Source organism: Rhipicephalus sanguineus, chromosome 6 (genome assembly GCF_013339695.2).
Source record: "Rhipicephalus sanguineus isolate Rsan-2018 chromosome 6, BIME_Rsan_1.4, whole genome shotgun sequence".
NCBI lineage: Eukaryota > Metazoa > Arthropoda > Arachnida > Ixodida > Ixodidae > Rhipicephalus > Rhipicephalus sanguineus.
This window is the reverse complement of record NC_051181.1, coordinates 174,870,226-174,890,998: the sequence shown is the minus strand read 5'-3', so window position 1 is coordinate 174,890,998 and position 20,773 is coordinate 174,870,226.

The window sequence follows — 20,773 nt, the reverse complement described above, 5'->3', positions numbered from 1 at the left end:
TTGTGTTTTTTATTAATGAACTTCTCATCTCTCAGAAACACACAATAAGATGTCAAGTCGCCATTTATGTTTGGCCTACGGCCTCGAGAGTAGAGCTTTTGTGTCTTCCAGTGTCTGTATGTGACTACACTCTAAGAAAAAAGAGAGTCAAAAGAGGGTCATGGAACCGTGACTCTCTTCGGGTGTCCATCTGACCCCTTTTGGAAGGTACAGGCAGAGAAAAAGAGTTCGCATTTGGGAAGGAGTCACTGGACCCTCCTGAAGCGCGTTTCGATTGGCTTCGGTATAACGGAAGAGCCGCCGTATACGCCATACATATCGCACGCTCGCCTTAGGCGCCGTTGTGGCGCCTTGCTCGGCGACGCAGACGGGGTTGGTGCCGGGTGGCGCGCCGCTCTCTTCTCAGTAGTCTCAGTCATGTCTCAGTGTCTCAGTCTCTGTCTATTGGAATGCGTTGCGTGTTGTGTGGTGTGTTGTTGCGCGTCTTCGGTGGTGTTGACGCCGGCTCCGTGCACGAAGTGACGCTTGGAGGGCGGAATATTCATGGAGCTGCGGACACCGACAACGGGCGCCAGTTAACGGTGAGTGTACTGCTTTCGTAGGTACTAATTATACAGCTTTAGCTGGGCGTCTGCAGCAGCTCTGCGGTATCTGCCAGCCATTTCCAACAGTAGCCTGTATCCGGGGGCTGTTGCGGATGCCCAACTAAAGCTGTCAGTTAACGAGTTGTCACGTATGCGCGTTCTGTACAAGCTCTTATAAAGTGAGCGATGCAAACAATAACGAGGGTCATTTCTTGCTGATCGCACGTCGTGTCTGCACTACTGAAGGTGCAAGATGTCGTTTTTGAGATGCACTTTAGTCTACTTCAAATAACATTTCCATCTACCTTGAGTGTGCAGCTGCTTCCACGGGTGGGAACGTGAAAAAAAAAAGCCTGTGTACAGAACCCTCAGACGCACTGTATGTATGGTTTTTGTAGGCTTAAAGACGGTAGTTTGAGGTGCAGATATAGTATGGTGGCTTCCACAATGTACGCGTAGTCATCAAGTTGGACACGCCTGGCCGGTAAGGTGAAAAGCTCGAGACTTTCTACGGCGCGCGTTGTTGCGGCCGCCGGCGTGCATCTTTTCCCTCGTTCTGTTTGCTGTTTTTGTGGTTTGCATTCACTGCGATGACGTTGGGCGCTATAACAGAATCGAGTGAGTGTACGTGATTGGGAGTTATGTGCGTTAATTCTAGCATATGAACATGTCTGATCTTGACGTAGACGGCGTACGCACGCGCTGGGTGTCGTCGGGACCGAGTACTCGCATCTGTTTATCTGAGTATTTAAGGATGGGTACGTTTGTAAAACATGCGGTCAATAACCGCTCACGGATGCCCCTGGCTGCCGGAGGATGTGCTTTGTTGTTTTGTTGTTAGCCTTTATTATGTCTGTGTGAACCACTTATTGTGTAGGTTTTGCAAACCGTTACTGCAATTTCATTTTCTCATCATAATATCACGTTCTGCTTTTCAGATACCGTTTTCATGGTGCTCACGCGGGACAGGAGCGACAACCTAGCAAGCCACAAGTCTGATGCCTCAAGCCTTCACCACTTTTTGATTTATTCTTAATCACAAGAAATAAATATGGAAACATGATGGTGATTCTGCTGTTCATTTAGCACCGTATGACACGTGCACATCACAGTCACACATTTTAGTTGGCTATACTCGTAGAAGCATGTAAATGAGGAATACGCAAATTCTTATTGGAAATCACAGACCATCTTTTCGCGCTTTATATATAACTTTGCTGGAAAAATATGTGTTGTTTTGACGAGTTTTACTAAAATATTGCTAAAACTGAACTATTCTTTTTTTACATCGCTGGGCAGAACGGCAAAAATTGCTGGACTTGCTTAAAATGAATACGCCACTATTTTCAACAGTAGTCGCGCAAAAGTTGAGCAAGGATCAAATGAGTAGCTTGAAATATTGTGGAGTCGCTTGATGCTTCGGTGTGGGTCCCTTGACCCCCCTAGGAGCGTTACCGGCAAGAGTCGTCTGACTCCCTATAAATGGTAACGTGATCCTCCGGATGAGGTCTTTGCACTCTCCTAGAGGGTCAGGGGAGTCTCCTAGAGCGAGCGGACCCTGACCACCAAGAGAGTCACGTGACTATTAAAGAGAGTCCTATACGTGGCAAGTCAGAACTCTCCGAAAAGAGTCACGCATACTCTTTTTTTTTCTTAGAGTGTACGAGTACTCCCCTCTAGTGTTTATATCAGACGTAGAATACTCCCTCAAGTCTTTGTATGGCACTAAGGATACTCCCTCTAGTGTCCGTATGGAACTAACAATGAAACAACACATTGAACAACAATACATCAATAATGAATACCAATACATGAATACAATGAATAACATGAATAACAATGCAGACACATGAGACGTGGATAATGTTCGTTTCGTGGAGATGGCGAGCGCTGCGGATCCGTTACGGACCGCGAATGTGATAATTGCCACAGCCAAACGATCCCAGCGGCAACGATCGTCCATACCGGTGAAGGCGTGAGCTGACTGCGTGATAATCAATTATGCTGAAAGTAGATGAGGATAATCAAAGAACTGCAATGCCAATGGACAGGCCTGTCAAATGCAACCTGGGTTCATCGTTTTTACTAGGAACACCTCAGTGCAAATATAATAATCAATCAATCAATCAATCAATCAATCAATCAATCAATCAATCATTTATTTAACGTGCCCAGGAACAACCGTGAGGTCTTTGTGCAGGCGCACGCAAAAATAAATCAATAAAAATAAACAATACAATACAGACAGTCTTCAGAAATAAAAGAGCAAAAACACGTAGACAAAGAGAAATGAACACTAAAGGGGAGGAGTAAAATAAGACAATATGAGAAATATTGAAGGGGAATAAAAATTAGATTGCACATATACAACTATGCGGAAAGACGGAGAAGGGAAGACTTTGTACACTGTGCCATACTATGTCAAAACAGTGCAAAGCTCGGATAAAAACATGATTGTGGACTATGAAAAACGTCAAGATCAAGAAAATTAATATTATAAAGACTTTGTATTCTGTGAACGGTAGAGTGTTGGAAGAAGCAGGCGGGTACATGAAACGGTCTGTTCTCTCTGGTTAACTTACGCGGAATTCGAAAATTAACACAATTGAGAAGTACAGGGCAGGATATGAAACCGTGGACTAGCTTGTAGAGAAATAAGAGATCAGAACGATTTCGTCGGCAGTGAAGTGATGGCAGTGATAATGACTCAGCAGTATTTGAACGAGATCCAGAGTCATTTTTAGCAAAGCGATGGTTATATATGCTGAGGAATTTTTTCTGGACTCGTTCAATGGTGTTACCGCTGGATTGAGCAATGCCATTCCATATCACGGACGCATACTCAAGTTGCGGAAGACATATTGCCGTGTACAATTTGTGTAGGGCCATGGGAGACCTGAATTCTCGAGATATTCTACAAACACATCCGAGAGAACGAAGGCCCCGCATAGCAGCACGCTTAACGTGAGAAGAAAAGTTTAACGCGCTGTCAACAACAACACCAAGATCACTGATTTCATAAACCTTGCATAACGGCACAGAATTGACAAGTATTGAAATGACACGCTAGATGTTTTGCGAGTGATAGACATGAATTTTGTCTTTGAGGTATTTAGAGAAAGGTTATTGCCGTTGCACCATTCGGAAAAAGAACACAAATCTGACTGCAACAAGCGACAGTCGTTAACTGAATGAATTTCCTTAAAATTCTTGATGTCATCGGCATACAAGAGGAAAGAAGAATTACGAATGGCAAAAGAAACATCATTAACGTAAATTAAAAATAGGAGTGGGCCTAATACCGACCCTTGAGGGACCCCACTAGTCACTTTATACAAAGAAGAGGTTTGGCCATTTACGGCAACATAACAAGATCTATTGAGCAGATAGCTGTGCAAGAGATTCACAATCGACAAGTCAACGTCAAAGTTCGCAAGTTTAACCATAATCAGTGTGTGGCTGACTACGTCAAAAGCCTTGCTCAGGTCACAGTAGATTACGTCAACCTGTCCTCTCTGAGAAATAGGTGTGGAGATCTGCGTCATGAAACTAGCAAGATTTGTGGTAGTTGAGCGGCCAGCAAGAAAACCATGTTGATTGGAATCAATGAGTTTTTCACACTAAAAGACAATATTTGTGAAGAGCCAGTTCGAAGATCTTTGATGTGGCACATAGTAGAGAATCGGGCGATAATTAGAAACATGTCTTAGAGCCCGATAAATACTGGGAAAAACACGAGCAGTTTTCCACATGCTAGGAAATGTGGAAGTGTCCAGGCAGTTATTAAATATCGTAGTCAGTACTGGGACAAATATAGTACCATATGCTTTTAGTATGGCGAGGGGATGCCATCTGGGCCACATGATAAGGATGGTTTTAAGCGCTTAATGCATTCGCTGATAAGATTTTCATCCAGCGACAAAGCACTGGATGAGCTAACTGCCTTGGGCTGTTGTCTGATATCAGTGCTGGAGTCTGAGGCCTTATAAACGGATGAGAAATGTGTGGCAAAACAGTCAGCGACGGCATGCACTTCTACCCCATTTGAGTCTAGTAGTCTGAAGGACTCTCCGCTTTTGCTAGACGTTTACGCACATACTTCCAAAACTCAGCCGGCCTGTCAGAGCGCTTTTTTCTAAGAATTGAATGTACGAACTATGATCCCGTTTATATAGGCGTTTAGAGAGAGTTCGAAAAAAGCTGAACTCTTCCTTCCACTCGCTGGATGGAGAACATTTAGATTTCCTGTGTGCGTGATCTTTATGCTTCAGTGCACTGATAAGTTCAGATGAGAACCAGTGGGGATATTTACGTTGTTTAGGTGTATACTGGGGAATAAAATTAAGCATGCTGCTCAGTACAAGCTCCGTAACCGATCAACCTGGTCATCAACATTAGGTTTTCGTAACCTGTGACACTCAACGGTGGGCAAGTGATGAAGAGGCCCGTGTAATCACCTCGCTTGAACGCAAATCTTGGAGATTTGTTTAAGTAAACTGCTGTAGTCGTTGTTTCGGCTGATGCAGAAGATATTCTACGTTAAGTGGTGGGTGGATTTGTCAGGACGTACAAGAGGATGTTGGAGCGGGAAACTTCAAGGGGTTGATCGTTTGACACACACAGGTCTAAGACGTTGCCACTGGAATTGACGACTGAATTATGTGCACTAGGAATATAAACGCCAGAAAGTCCAAGAGCAGGCTGCACTTTTTTCTGTGAAATGATGTAATGAGAAAAAGGTAAGCGTGCTCCAGTCAATCCAGGTGCATTGAAATCCCCAAGAACAATAAATAATAATAATAATAATAATAATAATAATAATATAATAAATAAATACTAATAAAATAATATATAATAATAATAATAATAATCATTTTATTTAACGTGCCCAGGAACAACCGTAAGGTCTTGTGCTGGCGCACGCAAAAAAAACAATAAAAATAAACAATACAATACAGACAGTTTTCAGAAATAAAAGAGCAAAAACACGTAGACAAAGAGAAATGAACACAAAAGGGGAGGAGTAATATAAGACAACACGAGAAATATTGATGGGAATAAAAAAAATTAGATGCATATATACAACTATGTGGAAAGACTGAGAAAGGAAGACTTTGTACATTGTGCCACACTATGTCAAAACAGTGCAAAGCTCGGATAAAAACAATGATTCTGGGCTATGAAAAACGTCAAGATCAAGAAAATTAACATTATAGAGACTTTGTATTCTGTGACCGGGTAGAGTGTGGGAAGAAGCAGGCGGGTACATGAAACGGTCTGTTCTCTCTGGTTAACTTACGCAGAATTCGAAAATTACAGAATTGAGAAGTACAGGGCAGGATATGATACGTGGACTAGCTTGTTAAGAAATAACAGATCAGACGATTTCGTCGGCAGTGAAGTGATGGCAGTGATAATAATTCAGCAGTATTGAACGAGATGCAGTCTTTTTAGCAGCGACGGGTTATATATGCTGAGGAATTTTTTCTGGACTCGTTCAATGGTGTTACCGCTGGATTGAGCAATGCCATTCCATATCACGGACGCATACTCAAGTTGTGGGAAGACATATTGCCGTGTACAATTTGTGTGGGCCATGGGAGACCTGAATTCTCGAGATATCCTACAAACACATCCGAGAGAACGAAGGCCCCGCATAGCAGCACGCTTAAACGTGAGAAGAAAAGTTTAACGCGCTGTCAACAACAACACCAAGATCACTGATCTCATAAACCTTGCATAAGGACACAGAATTGACAGAGTATTGAAATGACACGCTAGATGTTTTGCGAGTGATAGACATGAATTTTGTCTTCGAGGTATTCAGAGAAAGGTTATTACCGTTGCACCATTCGGAAAAAGAGCGCAAGTCTGACTGCAGCAAGCGACAGTCGTTAACTGAATGAATTCCTTAAAAATCTTGATGTCATCGGCATACAAGAGAAAGAAGAATTACGAATGGCAAAAGAAACATCATTAACGTAAATTAAAAATAGGAGTGGGCTAACACCGAACCTTGAGGGACCCCACTAGTCACTTTATACAAAGAGACGTTTGGCCATTTACGGCTACATAACAATATTTATTGAGCAGATAGCTCTGAAGGAGATTCACATCTGACAGGTCAACACCAAAGTGCGCAAGTTTAACCATAATCAGTGTGTGGCTGACTACGTCAAAAGCCTTGCTCAGGACACAGTAAATTACGTCAACCTGTCCTCTCTGAGAAAAATAGGTGTGGAGATCTGCGTCATGAAACTAGCAAGATTTGTGTAGTGAGCGGCCAGCGAGGAAAACCATGTTGATTAGGAATCAATTAGTTTTTCACACTAAAAGACAATATGTTGTGAAGAGCCAGCTCGAAGATCTTTGATGTAGCACATAGCAGAGAAATCGAGCGATAATTAGAAGCATCTGTTTTAGAGCCCGACTCAAATACTTGAAAAACACGAGCAGTTTTCCACATGCTAGGAAATGTGGAAGTGTCCAGGCAGTTATTAAATATCGTAGTCAGTACTGGGACAAATATACTACCATAAGCTTTTAGTATGGCGGAGGGGATGTCCACATGATAAGATGGTTTTAAAGCGCTTAATGCATTCGCAGATAAGATTTTCATCCAGCGACAAAGCACTGGATGAGCTAACCGCCTTGGCTGTTGTCTGATATCAGTGCTATAATAATATATAATAAAATAATAATAATAATAATAATAATAATAATAATAATAATAATAATAATAATAATAATAATAATAATAATAATAATAACGTTTATTTCTCATCAATACATTTTATGAAGGAGCCATAACATGCGCGAGTGAAATCGAAAGAAAAGAAACATTGCCGTGTCTTGCTTTTCCTGGTGGGTTGTTTTTCTCAATAAATCGGTGTGGTGTACTCGCACCATATTTCCAATCTATAATACAAATTTGTGATAGCGCAAAGTATTAAAAGCAGTAAATATTACTGCAATGTCTTTCTCGGTACGAAACTGTCATCTCTTGGATAATTTGTAAAAATTGAAACCATGTAAGAAGTACGTCAGCCATAGAATTTCCTACAAAGCGTACTGTCCAGTTATCGAATGCTCTATGGCAGGGGTCGGCAACCTGCGGCCCGCGGGGTAGTATTATGCGGACCCCGGTGCGACGTCAGAATACCCCCCCCCCCTCGCTTTGTCACTTTGTATCCAAGGCCGACATGGCAGTTTTGACCTCAAATGGCGTTTTTACTTGTAACTTATGTTTGTAAATTGGAACTTTGTGACATGCGCATGCTGAAAATAAAATCTTTCTGTATTTCTATTATTCCACTTTTCTACATTTTTGTCAATTGCCGAAGTTTTCTCTTTGACCGCAAAGCTCCATCCCCCCCCCCCTTCGCCGTGCGGCCCCCGCCGTGTCGGCTTTATGCAACTCGGCCCACCGCCTCAAAAGGTTGCCGACTCCTGCTCTATAGGATAAGTGTAGGTTTACTCCGAAAATATACATCTTACGGGAATTTCTTGGAGAATAATGTCTCAGTGGAGTCAATCAACTTTGAGATTCATCTTCGCTAGCACAAAAAAGAGAGCGAAGATTGAAGTGGACAAAAGCTATCAAACTTCGAAAAGTTCTACAAGCTAGCATTAAAAACGCCATGAGCACTGTAAACATTGAGAGTGTTGAGAATTTTCTTAGCGAGAATACTTTAGTAAAGCACTTGGCGCAAGACAGTAAATAGAAGAACTGAGCGTTGGCCGAGTTGGTAATCCAGTACGACGAAAACTGCACGAAAATACAAGCACGCGCACAAGTGTGCTCGCACAAGTGTGCTTTCCTTGTACCCGGTTTTTCGCGCAGTTTTCGTCGTAACAGTAACAGCCTTAATTTTTTTGTTCATATTACGTCATGTTCCCCGAGACATGTTCGACAGTACACACATATCATTACGCTAATTTTTTCACGTTTTGCGTACTTTGTCAGGGGCTCAGAGGAACGCATCACGCACGTAATCTAAGTTTGTTGCTTAGCTGAGACTGTGATCATAACAACTGCAGAGAATTGAGCAGAAGGCCTTTCAATAATGTCCTAACTTAGCTCCTCGTGTCAAGTTCATTCCTTCCTTTCTACCACCACCTATATGCACCTCTTGCCGTTACTGCGTATAAGCAACCTTTTTTAGGCCTGGACCGCTATTCAAAACGATCAGATGATTACACTATCTACATCATTCAGAAGTGAGCGAGGTAGTTGTTGTTTCAAGCTGCGTTCACGTTCTCTGAAAGCTAACCTCATTATTACGAACTCTCGGTTTCAAGATACGGCAGTGAAGCAGCCGCAGATAACAAGATGGCGTCAGCGGCGGAAACCACTGCGCGTGGAGTGATGCGAGGCATCGAGGAGGCGTCTGCATCCGTTGACCCAACATCGGAGCCGCCTTCCGAGCTGATGGGGGATGCTGCAGAGGTCGTGCCACGAATCGTCCGTCGGAGAAGGCTCGTCGCAAGGCGGTTGGGTGCGCAGGCTTCGGCCAAATGCGGCTGACGAGGACACCTCGGTCTCCTTCCAGAGCTTCGATGTGGAGGCCCAGGTTGCCGCCGCTGAACAACAGAGTGCCGGCAGCGGATAGCCGCCGTCTCGTCCCTTGCACGAACACAGCACGGTGTAACACGGCAGCGGTTAAGTTGCCGTTGGTTTGTGTTGGCGTAACGCCTTGAACAAAGGCGATGTTGCACAGCCGACGGTTAATTACCCTTCATAAACGTTGGGTTAAGCGACGCTGTTTAACACCCTAATAAAAAGAACTCACGTAGTTCGGACAATAGTAAATCTTTGTTCCTGGCTCTTCCGCACGCATCCATGTAGGTGTTAGTGCACCAGATCGTAAAAGGCGTGCGTTTTATAATGCATTAAGTTTTAGAATATTATGGGTTTTTGACTGTATCTTATATAAAAACATTTCCTTTAATATTGGTATCACCTGACTCAATGACTGGGTTATTTTTTGTGTGTGTACGTGGAACGCCACGTCACTAACGGAATTTTTCTTCCTACTGCTTTCAGGAATGCTGTTTCTTAGGATGAGCACGTCATATTAAGGCCAACAGTACCTCGCATCAAGCCTCCTGTCAGGCGCGCTATATCTTTTCGTGTGCTGCAACATTCTTTTTTCGTACAGCAACAGAATGGAACGGCCTTTCTAACGACATCACAGCCATAACTTCTACCTTCGCATTTTTTACCACCATAACAGATTACTTTTCACAGTAATAAAATATGGCTTTAATTTTTTCCACTTATATACCAACCACTTACGTAATACCTCTTCAACGGGGTCTTTAAGGCGGAAAAACGAGACGAAACCTGTGATCCTGGGGTGTCGATGACAGCAAAGCTTTTAACAAGCGTGTCTGGGTGCCCGTGCGTCAAACAGCTTTCGTGTTTATACAAGATCCGGTGATGCTACCGAGGACTTCAGATTTAGAGCAATTTTCGGAGCAGCAAAATTCTCATTTTAGAGCACTTTGGAATAGCAAAACTTTTCATCTCGGAGCACTTTGGAGCAGGCAGTGTTGCATCTCGGAGCACTCGGGAGCAGCTAATTTTACATCCTGGAGTACACTATACTCGGGGACAACTTTTCTTGGCAATGAAGGGAAAGCTACGGGGGCGGAGCGTGTGCACATGTACTGCTGCGCGAGGGAGTCCGGTTTGGCGCGCGTCTCGTAACGCCGTGGAAAGTGATGGCTAGCGTTGCATTTCGACGCAAACGCTGCTTAGCGTCTAAGGTACGGGTAAAAGGCGCGAATTTTTCACGCACGAAAAAACGCAAAGTGACACCATATAAAGTAAAAGAAATACAAAATCTCGCTTATGTGCGCTGCGTTCCGTCTCAAAAAGCTACATGTAGAAAATGAAGGAGTATTTTATAAAGCTCACGCAGAAAATACAGACGCAATTGTAGGACTACATTCATTAGCGGTAGGATACGTGCATTGTAGCTCTGTAGCTTTCCCTTCATTGCCACAGAAAGTTGTCCCCGAGTATAGAGAAGCAAGTTGCAATTACATCGAAGCACCTGATGTAATAAAGCGATAGAACGCCGAGCCAGGACGGGCAGACTAATAACAAGCAACAAAAGGCCGTCTTTCCAAGAACCTGCGACTGCGAACATGGAACCGTTCACAGACGAGAGCCAAACGCACCGTGGAGTCACAGCGAAAGCTGGAAGAGTGCCATTCCTAGAGCTCGTTATAAGCTCTCTTGTGGCTACTAATACAAGTACACTAGCAGTATACGCACAACGTCGTAAATCATAATTTTTATGAAGTTGGGATGCACCCACCACGAGATTATTCGTCATTCTGCGGAGAAGCGAGGTACCATCTGTATGGCATCATGTGCACTTTGTTGATGCGACGGTTGATGACGATGAAGAATTATGGCTGAGCCCTTTGTAATGGGTTGGAAGCTTTAAACAACCCACTAGTTACGTAATTCTCATTGTGTGGGACCCGGTGGTTATTGAACTTTCCCACCACGCTTTATAACATACGTTAACATGAGAAAAGGAGAGAGGGAATTAACTTTATTGAGGCCCTGAGGAAATGGATCATCGGAGCCATATGGGCTTCCTTGGCAACCAATAGAAGTTCACTTGCGAGGAACCCACTACGCTATAAATCATCATAATTTTTGTGAAGTAGAGCACCAGCCACTATGCAATTTTTCGTCATTTTGTGGAGAACCGTTGGTAGCCGGTAAACACCTGTCACATATAAGATGTGACTGGAGAAAAGTGATCAAAGAAGAGGAAGATGCCAAGTGCAGCATGACGTATAACCGCACGAATAGAAGAAGAGGAAAACGAAGTGGGACATATAAAAACGAAGGTGACGTGGCCAGAGGGGGCCTGGGGTGTTCGAACGGCAGCGCGTGAGCTTGGACAGCTGGGGACCGAGCGTCGCCGGCCTGTGTTCCGGGCGCTCCCGGCTCTTCCTCGTGCTACGGCATCGCACCGTAGCCACTGCCGGTTCGAGACACGTCCACGGACCTGGGACTACCAGCAACGCCCAGGACGCGCCATCGGCTTGTGCACCGAGCGCACCGACCTACGGCACCGCTCCGTAGGCTTCGACCGAGCCAGATTCTCCTCCCGGGAGGACGCTGGCCATCTCCAGGACCTGCGACGCCCAGGTCACTGAACCCGGAGCTGCCCACCCTCGTCTACAAACGCCAGTCCGCATCCGGCCACGGTTAAAGCCTGGGACATCGACTGGGACGCCGACTTCCACGCCTGTGCCTCCGCAACGCCTCGCCTCTGGGACAGAACACCGCGAATGGTGTAAGCGATGAACGCTCCGTACTTTTAACTCTTTATTTCCGTTCTCAATTGATAACTGTGTTTAGCGCTATTTTTTTGTGTTCCTTTTTAATTTTTGCAGTGGTTTGGGATAACAATGTGTGTTTTTTTTCTTTTTTTTGTAATAAATAGTTGTGTGTAATGCTCTCGCATCGTCCGTTCTTTCTGGCCAGCTGTGGTCCGGAGATCCGTGACAAAATAAGTGGCGAGCCTGCCAGGATCCTTTTTCTTATTTTTTGTTGTGGATCTCACGGATTTCTATTCGGCAGGGAGGATGGACTGACGAAGATTTTAGAGTTAGCAGTAAAGCTTGGGCTGTCGGGTGAAGAAGCAATACGCCTCTATGATCGCGAGGAAAAGAGGCTGAGAGATGAACGAGCGCAGGCACGCGAGGAGAGGCGCGAGAAAAGCGCGAAGAGGAGGAACGCGAAATCAGGAGGATTGAGCTCGAGAAGGAGTTCATTCTGCGGAAACAGCAGACTTTTAGAGCGAGGTTGCGAGAGGAGCACAGATGATAGGGGCTCCATAGCAGAGACGAACCTCCAAGATCGACGCGAGTCTGTCCCAGAAAAGTGATGCTCCTTTGGACGACAGACGAGAAGACCTGGTTGTTAACTTGCATTGGTGTGAGCGGACAGCCTTAGGTCAAGATGGGGAGCACAAAATGAGGTTGGCAAAGGCCACAGATGATAACATAGGAATTCCAAAGGTGGATTTACTGCGGGAATGCGGAAAGCCTGATGTTCACAGCTGTGATTCGGTAGAAGAAATGACTAGCGAGCATGGGAGCTGTATGAAAGGAAATGGACTAGTAATTAGCAAAACCAGAGAAGTGGACTCAGATGTGGCTTGTAGATCGAGTAATGAAGTGGGTAGTGAACGGCACGCCGAAGATAATGATCAGGGACCTCAAGAACGGTCGCTGCTTTGACTGGGGTCGCAGAAAATCGAGAGCAGCAGTTCGCTGAAAGATACGCGTCTTGAAGAAAAAAGCACAGGGCATACGCAAGACATAGCAGTACTGGAGAGTGAGAGTTTCATTGGCTTGGCTGACACTTGCGGTGTTGCTCAGTCAAAGCATTGTAGAAAGAACGCCCCGAAAATTAATCAGAGATACCTGTATGCTAAGAGAGTTGTGCAGAAGCTCGGCCGTAGTTACGTAGTGAGGACGCACCCTAGAAAAGTCGTGTGGATGAGGCTTTCCATGATCGTTAAGAGCAGGAATAAAGGCAGCGTTTGTACTAAGCGTTCGCAACGACGGACAGTACAAAGACGCGGAAGAAAGTCGCGAAAGACGCGCAGCGTGAGGAGGAGAAAACGAATTTGGAATTTGATACTTGTCATGCGCTAGAAAAGGAATTGTGATGATTGTAATTAGCTTGTGCATAGAGCAAACCTAGTTTGGTGTTGACTTAACCATCGTGTGCTTACAAAGCTATTTTGAACAATGCAGACTGTGAGTGATCCTAGTGTATTGGTGAAGTGTCCCAGAAACTGCTCAGTGATAAGATATTAGGAGTGTGGTGGTGTTCTAGTGTTAGCACAAGACAGATCGTGGAAAAGATCGGATTGTTACTCGTGTCAAGGTACCGGAGGTTTGAAGCAGTTTTTCTTCCGGAGAAAACTCTTGAAGGAGGGGGCCATTGTCACATATAAGATGTGACTGGAGAAAAGTGATCAAAGAAGAGGAAGATGCCAAGTGCAGCATGACGTATAACCGCACGAATAGAAGAAGAGGAAAACGAAGTGGGGCATATAAAAACGAAGGTGACGTGGCCAGAGGGGGCCTGGGGTGTTCGAACGGCAGCGCGTGAGCTTGGACAGCTGGGGACGAGCGTCGCCGGCCTGTGTTCCGGGCGCTCCGGCTCTTCCTCGTGCTACGGCATCGCACCGTAGCCACTGCCGGTTCGAAGACACGTCCACGGACCTGGGACTACCAGCAACGCCCAGGACGCGCCATCGGCTTGTGCACCGAGCGCACCGACCTACGGCACCGCTCCGTAGGCTTCGACCGAGCCAGATTCTCCTCCCGGGAGACGCTGGCCATCTCCAGGACCTGCGACGCCCAGGTCACTGAACCCGGAGCTGCCCACCCTCGTCTACAACGCCAGTCCGCATCCGGCCACGGTTAAAGCCTGGGACATCGACTGGGACGCCGACTTCACGCCTGTGCCTCCGCAACGCCTCGCCTCTGGGACAGAAACACCGCGAATGGTGTAAGCGATGAACGCTCCGTACTTTTAACTCTTTCTTTCCGTTCATCAATTGATAACTGTGTTTTAGCGCTATTTCTTTGTGTTCCTTTTTAATTTTTGGCAGTGGTTTTGGGATAACAATGTGTGTTTTTTTTTCTTTTTTTTGTAATAAATAGTTGTGTGTAATGCTCTCGCCTCGTCCGTTCTTTATGGCCAGCTGTGGTCCGGAGATCCGTGACAAAAATAAGTGGCGAGCCTGCCAGGATCCTTTTTCTTATTTTTTGTTGTGGATCTCACGGATTTCTATTCGGCAGGGAGGATGGACTTGACGAAGATTTAGAGTTAGCAGTTAAAGCTTGGGCTGTCGGGTGAAGAGCAATACGCCTCTATGATCGCGCGGAAAAGAGGCTGAGAGATGAACGAGCGCAGGCACGCGAGGAGAGGCGCGAGAAAAGGCGCGAAGAGGAGGAACGCGAAATCAGGAGGATTGAGCTCGAGAAGGAGTTCATTCTGCGGAAACAGCAGACTTTAGAGCGAGGTTGCGAGAGGAGCACAGATGATAGGGGCTCCATAGCAGAGACAGAACCTCCAAGATCGACGCGAGTCTGTCCCAGAAAAGTGATTGCTCCTTTGGACGACAGACGAGAAGACCTGGTGTTAACTTGCATTGGTGTGAGCGGACAGCCTTAGGTCAAGATGGGAGCACAAAATGAGGTTGGCAAAGGCCACAGATGATAACATAGGAATTCCAAAGGTGGATTTACTGCGGGGAATGCGGAAAGCCTGATGTTCACAGCTGTGATTCGTAGAAGAAATGACTAGCGAGCATGGGAGCTGTATGAAAGGAAATGGGACTAGTAATTAGCAAAACCAGAGAAGTGGACTCAGATGTGGCTTGTAGATCGAGTAATGAAGTGGGTAGTGAACGGCACGCCGAAGATAATGATCAGGGACCTCAAGAAACGGTCGCTGCTTTGACTGGGGTCGCAGAAATCGAGAGCAGCAGTTCGCTGAAAGATACGCGTCTTGAAGAAAAAAGCACAGGGCATACGCAAGACATAGCAGTACTGGAGAGTGAGAGTTTCATTGGCTTGGCCTGACACTTGCGGTGTTGCTCAGTCAAAGCATTGTAGAAAGAACGCCCCGAAAATTAATCAGAGATACCTGTATGCTAAGAGAGTTGTGCAGAAGCTCGGCCGTAGTTACGTAGTGAGGACGCACCCTAGAAAAGTCGTGTGGATGAGGCGTTCCATGATCGTTAAGAGCAGGAATAAAGGCAGCGTTTGTACTAAGCGTTCGCAACGACGGACAGTACAAAGACGCGGAAGAAAGTCGCGAAAGACGCGCAGCGTGAGGAGGAGAAAACGAATTTGGAATTTGATACTTGTCATGCGCTAGAAAAGGAATTGTGATGATGTAATTAGCTTGTGCATAGAGCAAACCTAGTTTGGTGTTGACTTAACCATCGTGTGCTTACAAAGCTATTTTGAACAATGCAGACTGTGAGTGATCCTAGTGTATTGGTGAAGTGTCCAGAAACTGCTCAGTGATAAGATTATTAGGAGTGTGGTGGTGTTCTAGTGTTAGCACAAGACAGATCGTGGAAAAGATCGGATTGTTACTCGTGTCAAGGTACCGGAGGTTTGAAGCAGTTTTCTTCCGGAGAAAACTCTTGAAGGAGGGGGCCATTGTCACATATAAGATGTGACTGGAGAAAGTGATCAAAGAAGAGGAAGATGCCAAGTGCAGCATGACGTATAACCGCACGAATAGAGAAGAGGAAAACGAAGTGGGGCATATAAAAACGAAGGTGACGTGGCCAGAGGGGGCCTGGGGTGTTCGAACGGCAGCGCGTGAGCTTGGACAGCTGGGGACGAGCGTCGCCGGCCTGTGTTCCGGGCGCTCCGGCTCTTCCTCGTGCTACGGCATCGCACCGTAGCCACTGCCGGTTCGAAGACACGTCCACGGACCTGGGACTACCAGCAACGCCCAGGACGCGCCATCGGCTTGTGCACCGAGCGCACCGACCTACGGCACCGCTCCGTAGGCTTCGACCGAGCCAGATTCTCCTCCCGGGAGACGCTGGCCATCTCCAGGACCTGCGACGCCCAGGTCACTGAACCCGGTGCTGCCCACCCTCGTCTACAACGCCAGTCCGCATCCGGCCACGGTTAAGCCTGGGACATCGACTGGGACGCCGACTTCCACGCCTGTGCCTCCGCAACGCCTCGCCTCTGGGACAGAACACCGCGAATGGTGTAAGCGATGAACGCTCCGTACTTTTAACTCTTTATTTCCGTTCCTCAATTGATAACTGTGTTTAGCGCTATTTTTTTGTGTTCCTTTTTAATTTTGCAGTGGTTTGGGATAACAATGTGTGTTTTTTTTCTTTTTTTTGTAATTAAATAGTTGTGTGTAACGCTCTCGCCTCGTCCGTTCTTTCTGGCCAGCTGTGGTCCGGAGATCCGTGACAGACATTATGTGCACTTTGTTGATGCTGTGGCTGATGACGATGAATATTGTGTCAGAGCGTTTTGTAATGGGTTGGAAGCATTCAACAACCCACTCGTTGCGCAGTTAGCATTGTTTGACGCCAGGTTACAGAATTTGCGTTGTGTGACGCCTGGTTGTCATTTTACTCTTCTACCAGGCTACATTACATACGTTAATGCGGTTCCTGCCCGACATGAAGCCTGCATAGGGTCTTTTGCGAAGCAGTTTTCATGCACCGGCGTGGCTCTGAGGTAGAATACTGGGCTCCCACGCAGAGGGCCCAGGTTCGAACCTCGTTCCATCCGGGTTATATAGTTGTTTTTTTTTTTTCATTTCGCGCGACAGCGGTTACGGACACTGGCGGCGGCGGTGGCGGCGGACAACTACGGCGCCAAAAACGGCCCTTGTTGTGATCTCATAACAGCTTTCGCTCTAAAAAGCTGTAAAAACCTTAAAGGCTACAGCGCACAAAGACGGGGACAACAGAATAAAACACAGGATGGCGCTTCGTCCTGTGTTTTCTTCTGTTGTCCCCGTCTTTGTGCGCTGTAGCCTTTAAGATGCAATACCAACTAGCCCACCAAGCCATACTTGTGAACTGTAAAAAACATTCGAATTGGTGAACACATAGTGTAGGGTTGCGCGAGAGAACACGGACGAAGGGAAGTGGACAGGACGGGCGCAAATCCTGCGCCCGTCCTGTCCACTTCCCTTCGTCCTTGTTCTTTCGCGCAACCCTACACTATGTGTTCGTCTGTGCACCAACTAGCCCAAATGAGAGCTTTACTGCTTCGAATTGGGGCCGTAACGCTCAGGAGCTCCAGAGCGCGGGGCCTTTTAGCTGATATTTACCGCAAGAGCGATTACAAACCGGGATGTGCTGGTGGAAGAAAATTATAAAAATGCTCTTCTGGATGAAGATCCATGGATAAAGTACATTTGAGGACAAGTGTCAAAGCGTTCCTACCGTTCACGGACGCTAAGCTCGTAAAATTCGATATTGTTCCATATATATGTGTCTAGTTTTCCCAGATTTCATTCCGCGATGTCTAAAACAGAAGAGACAGACATTTTAGCGGCACGCGTGTAGTTATTACTGAACATTGCTTTAAATACGTGCAGCGCGACGCCTGAAACGAGCTGTCAGCAGCGCTTTTGGAACAAACGACGTCCGCCGATAAATCACCGAAACACTGTCTCGCTCCCGATTGGCCAACGCCTGCTCTAGAGGAGGCGTTGCGTCGGCGTCCTCTGCGGAGGGCACGTTGTGTCGTCGAGCCAACTTGCACAGCCGAAGCTGCGTCGGCACCGAGCATGGCACCATGGCTTATTTGGGACGCACGCGCGAGCGCTGTTTATTTAGCGCAATAATTCTTAGCTCCTGGTTCTGACTGGAGACACCAATATTAAGCGGCATATGTTTTGACAGGGCGATTGACGACGGTAGACGGCCCCAAACCCGAGTCTTTGGCGCAGTTTGGCGAAATTTACGTCGATATTATCAGGATGGCGAAGTAAATCTAATTTGGCGCACTTTGGCGCAGTTGGCGCAAGAGTGGAATCACTGAAGATCAAATAAATCTAGTTAAGACACCGGTTATATTCTGCCGTTTTATCGATTTCCTTATGGGTGTGGCTGCGAAATATTAAATATCTCTTCATTATACAAATTTCTTTAGTTTGTTAATGTCGGTCGAATGCTGAACTGATTCTATTAAAAAATAGCCTTATATATTTTGCATATTGCGAGAAACGAAGCAATAGCCCTGTGGTTTTATCGGCTTTTAAATATCCGTTTTTATGATTACAATGTTGACATTCTTTTCCAAGATCAACTTGAAACGCTTCGCATGAACGGATCAAGCACATATTCCCTAACTGCCTATTGCCATAATAAATGTTACTTCATCTGCTTGTCGTTCTTATATATATATATATATATATATATATATATAGAAGAGCCTCACGACTCCTGGCATCTTGTTCTACACGAAACCTCTCAGTAAAAAGAATATGTGGCTCCACTTGGTACTGTGAAATTTAGTAGTATAGAAGTTCTGCGCTGCGTTTAAAATGTCGTCGACACTACTGATAGCTATTATGATTATGTTTCACTCGATAAATCTTATTCTTTCAAATATAAATACTCTGAGCTCACGAAGGCATGTGTTAAAGGACTTTTTCCCAAATTTTTACTAGCGTTTTTGTGTATTTATGTCCGTCTGTGACAGCTATCACCAATGAGACCACATTTTCGAATGCCTGGCCCGATCCATCTGGCCTTTTTCAATCTTCAACCTTTATTCTTCTAGTAACAGACTTGAAACGTCCTCCGGGGCTAAAAGCTGCCGTAAGCAGCTTGACTGGACCCAGGAGGCGTTGTAACATGACTGCGCCATAACAGTAAAGGTTTCGGTACAAAACTGGAATGTAAATTCGACTCTCAGATACAAGCTTTACGACAGGATGTTTAACATTCAGCAAGAGACATTGTTGTGCAAATATCGAGGCAGTAAAACAAAACATGGTGCTAAGAGGTTTATTGGCAGAGAATGCGTGTGAACAAGCAGCGGACAGCAGCGTTCGGCCAAGCGCAGCAACCACGAGCTCACGGCGATGGCGATGCCGCTGAGGCGCAGAGCAATGTCGCTGAGGCCACTCTTCTTCTCTAGAATCGCCCTCCGCAGAAAAAGGCGCCATCCTGGTGGCTAGGGTGAGGACACAACGATTGGATCGTAATACGGCTTGATGCGAGAGACGTGGACAAGTTCGCGGCCACGATAGCGTAGATCTGTCGATGGCGTGATGGGCTCCACGAGGTAATTGACGGAGGACGTTTGCTCTACAACGCGGTATGGTCCGAGGTATTTGGCAACGAGTTTTGCGGAGCGGCCGGGTGCGGTAGCGGTTACCCGAAGCCATACCAAAGAGCCAGGGGGAAACGTTGGTGCCGAACGGTCGCCAGGTTGACCGGATTGCTGCTGCCACTGGTCCTCGGTAGAAAAGGAGCGGGCAAGCTGGCGGCATTCTTCAGCATGTCGGGCAGCTTCGGACAGAGGGGTACTTTCGGACTGGTCAGGCTTATATGGTAGAATGGTGTCAATCGTATTAGAAGGTTCTCGTCCGTATAGAAGAAAGTACGGGGAAAATGTAATAGTAGCTTGTACCGCAGTATTGTAAGCGTAGGTGGCGAAAGGGAGAACTTGGTCCCAATTTGAATGATCGGAGGCGACGTACATTGATAGCATATCGCCAAGAGTATGGTTGAAGCGCTCTGTCATGCCGTTCGTTTGCGGATGGTACGCTGTACTTGTGCGGTGCACGATTCGGCATTCGTCAAGTAGTGCGTTCAAAGCGTCGGCAAGGAAGGCACGACCTCTATCGCTTAAGAGCTCGCGAGGGGCACCATGGCGCAGAACGAAATGTCGCAACAGAAATGTTGCAAAGTCACGGGCTGTGGCAGTCGGCAGTGCGGCTGTTTTGGCATATCGTGTCAGCTGGTCTATCGCAACGATAATCCAGCGGTTACCTCCTAGAGTTGATGGCAGCGGTCCGTATATGTCAATGCCGACACGGTCAAAGGGTCGACTAGGAAAGGGAAGAGGTTGCGACGGATAGACTTGTGCGGCAGGTAACTTTCGTAGTTGGCACTGAGCACACGAGCGAATGAACTTCCGCACGTAGTTATACATGCCGCGCCAATAAAAGCGCAGTCGAAGCCTAGCGTATGTCTTGAAGAGGCCTGCATGCGCGCACTGTGGGTCCGCGTGGAAAGCATCGCATATAACAGCTCGGAGATGGCGGGGTATCACAAGAAGCCATTTGCGCCCGTCGGAAAGGTGGTTGCGTCGATAAAGAAGGTCATTCCGGATGCAAAAGTTGGTAGCCTGGCGGCGGAAAGCACGAGACGGGGAAGAGGTGGCAGGGTCAGAAAGGATGCCGAGGAGGGCACTGATCCAGGGATCCTTCCGTTGCTCCGCCGTTATGTTGCGTAGGGCGGGTGATGCAAGTGCAGGCTCAAGGGCAGATAGGCGAGCACCGTCATCCGATACCCGTGAGCGAGAAAGGGCGTCAGCGTCCGTGTGCTTGCGACCGGATCTGTAAATAACGCGGATGTCTTACTCCTGAAGTTTGAGGGCCCAGCGAACAAGACGTC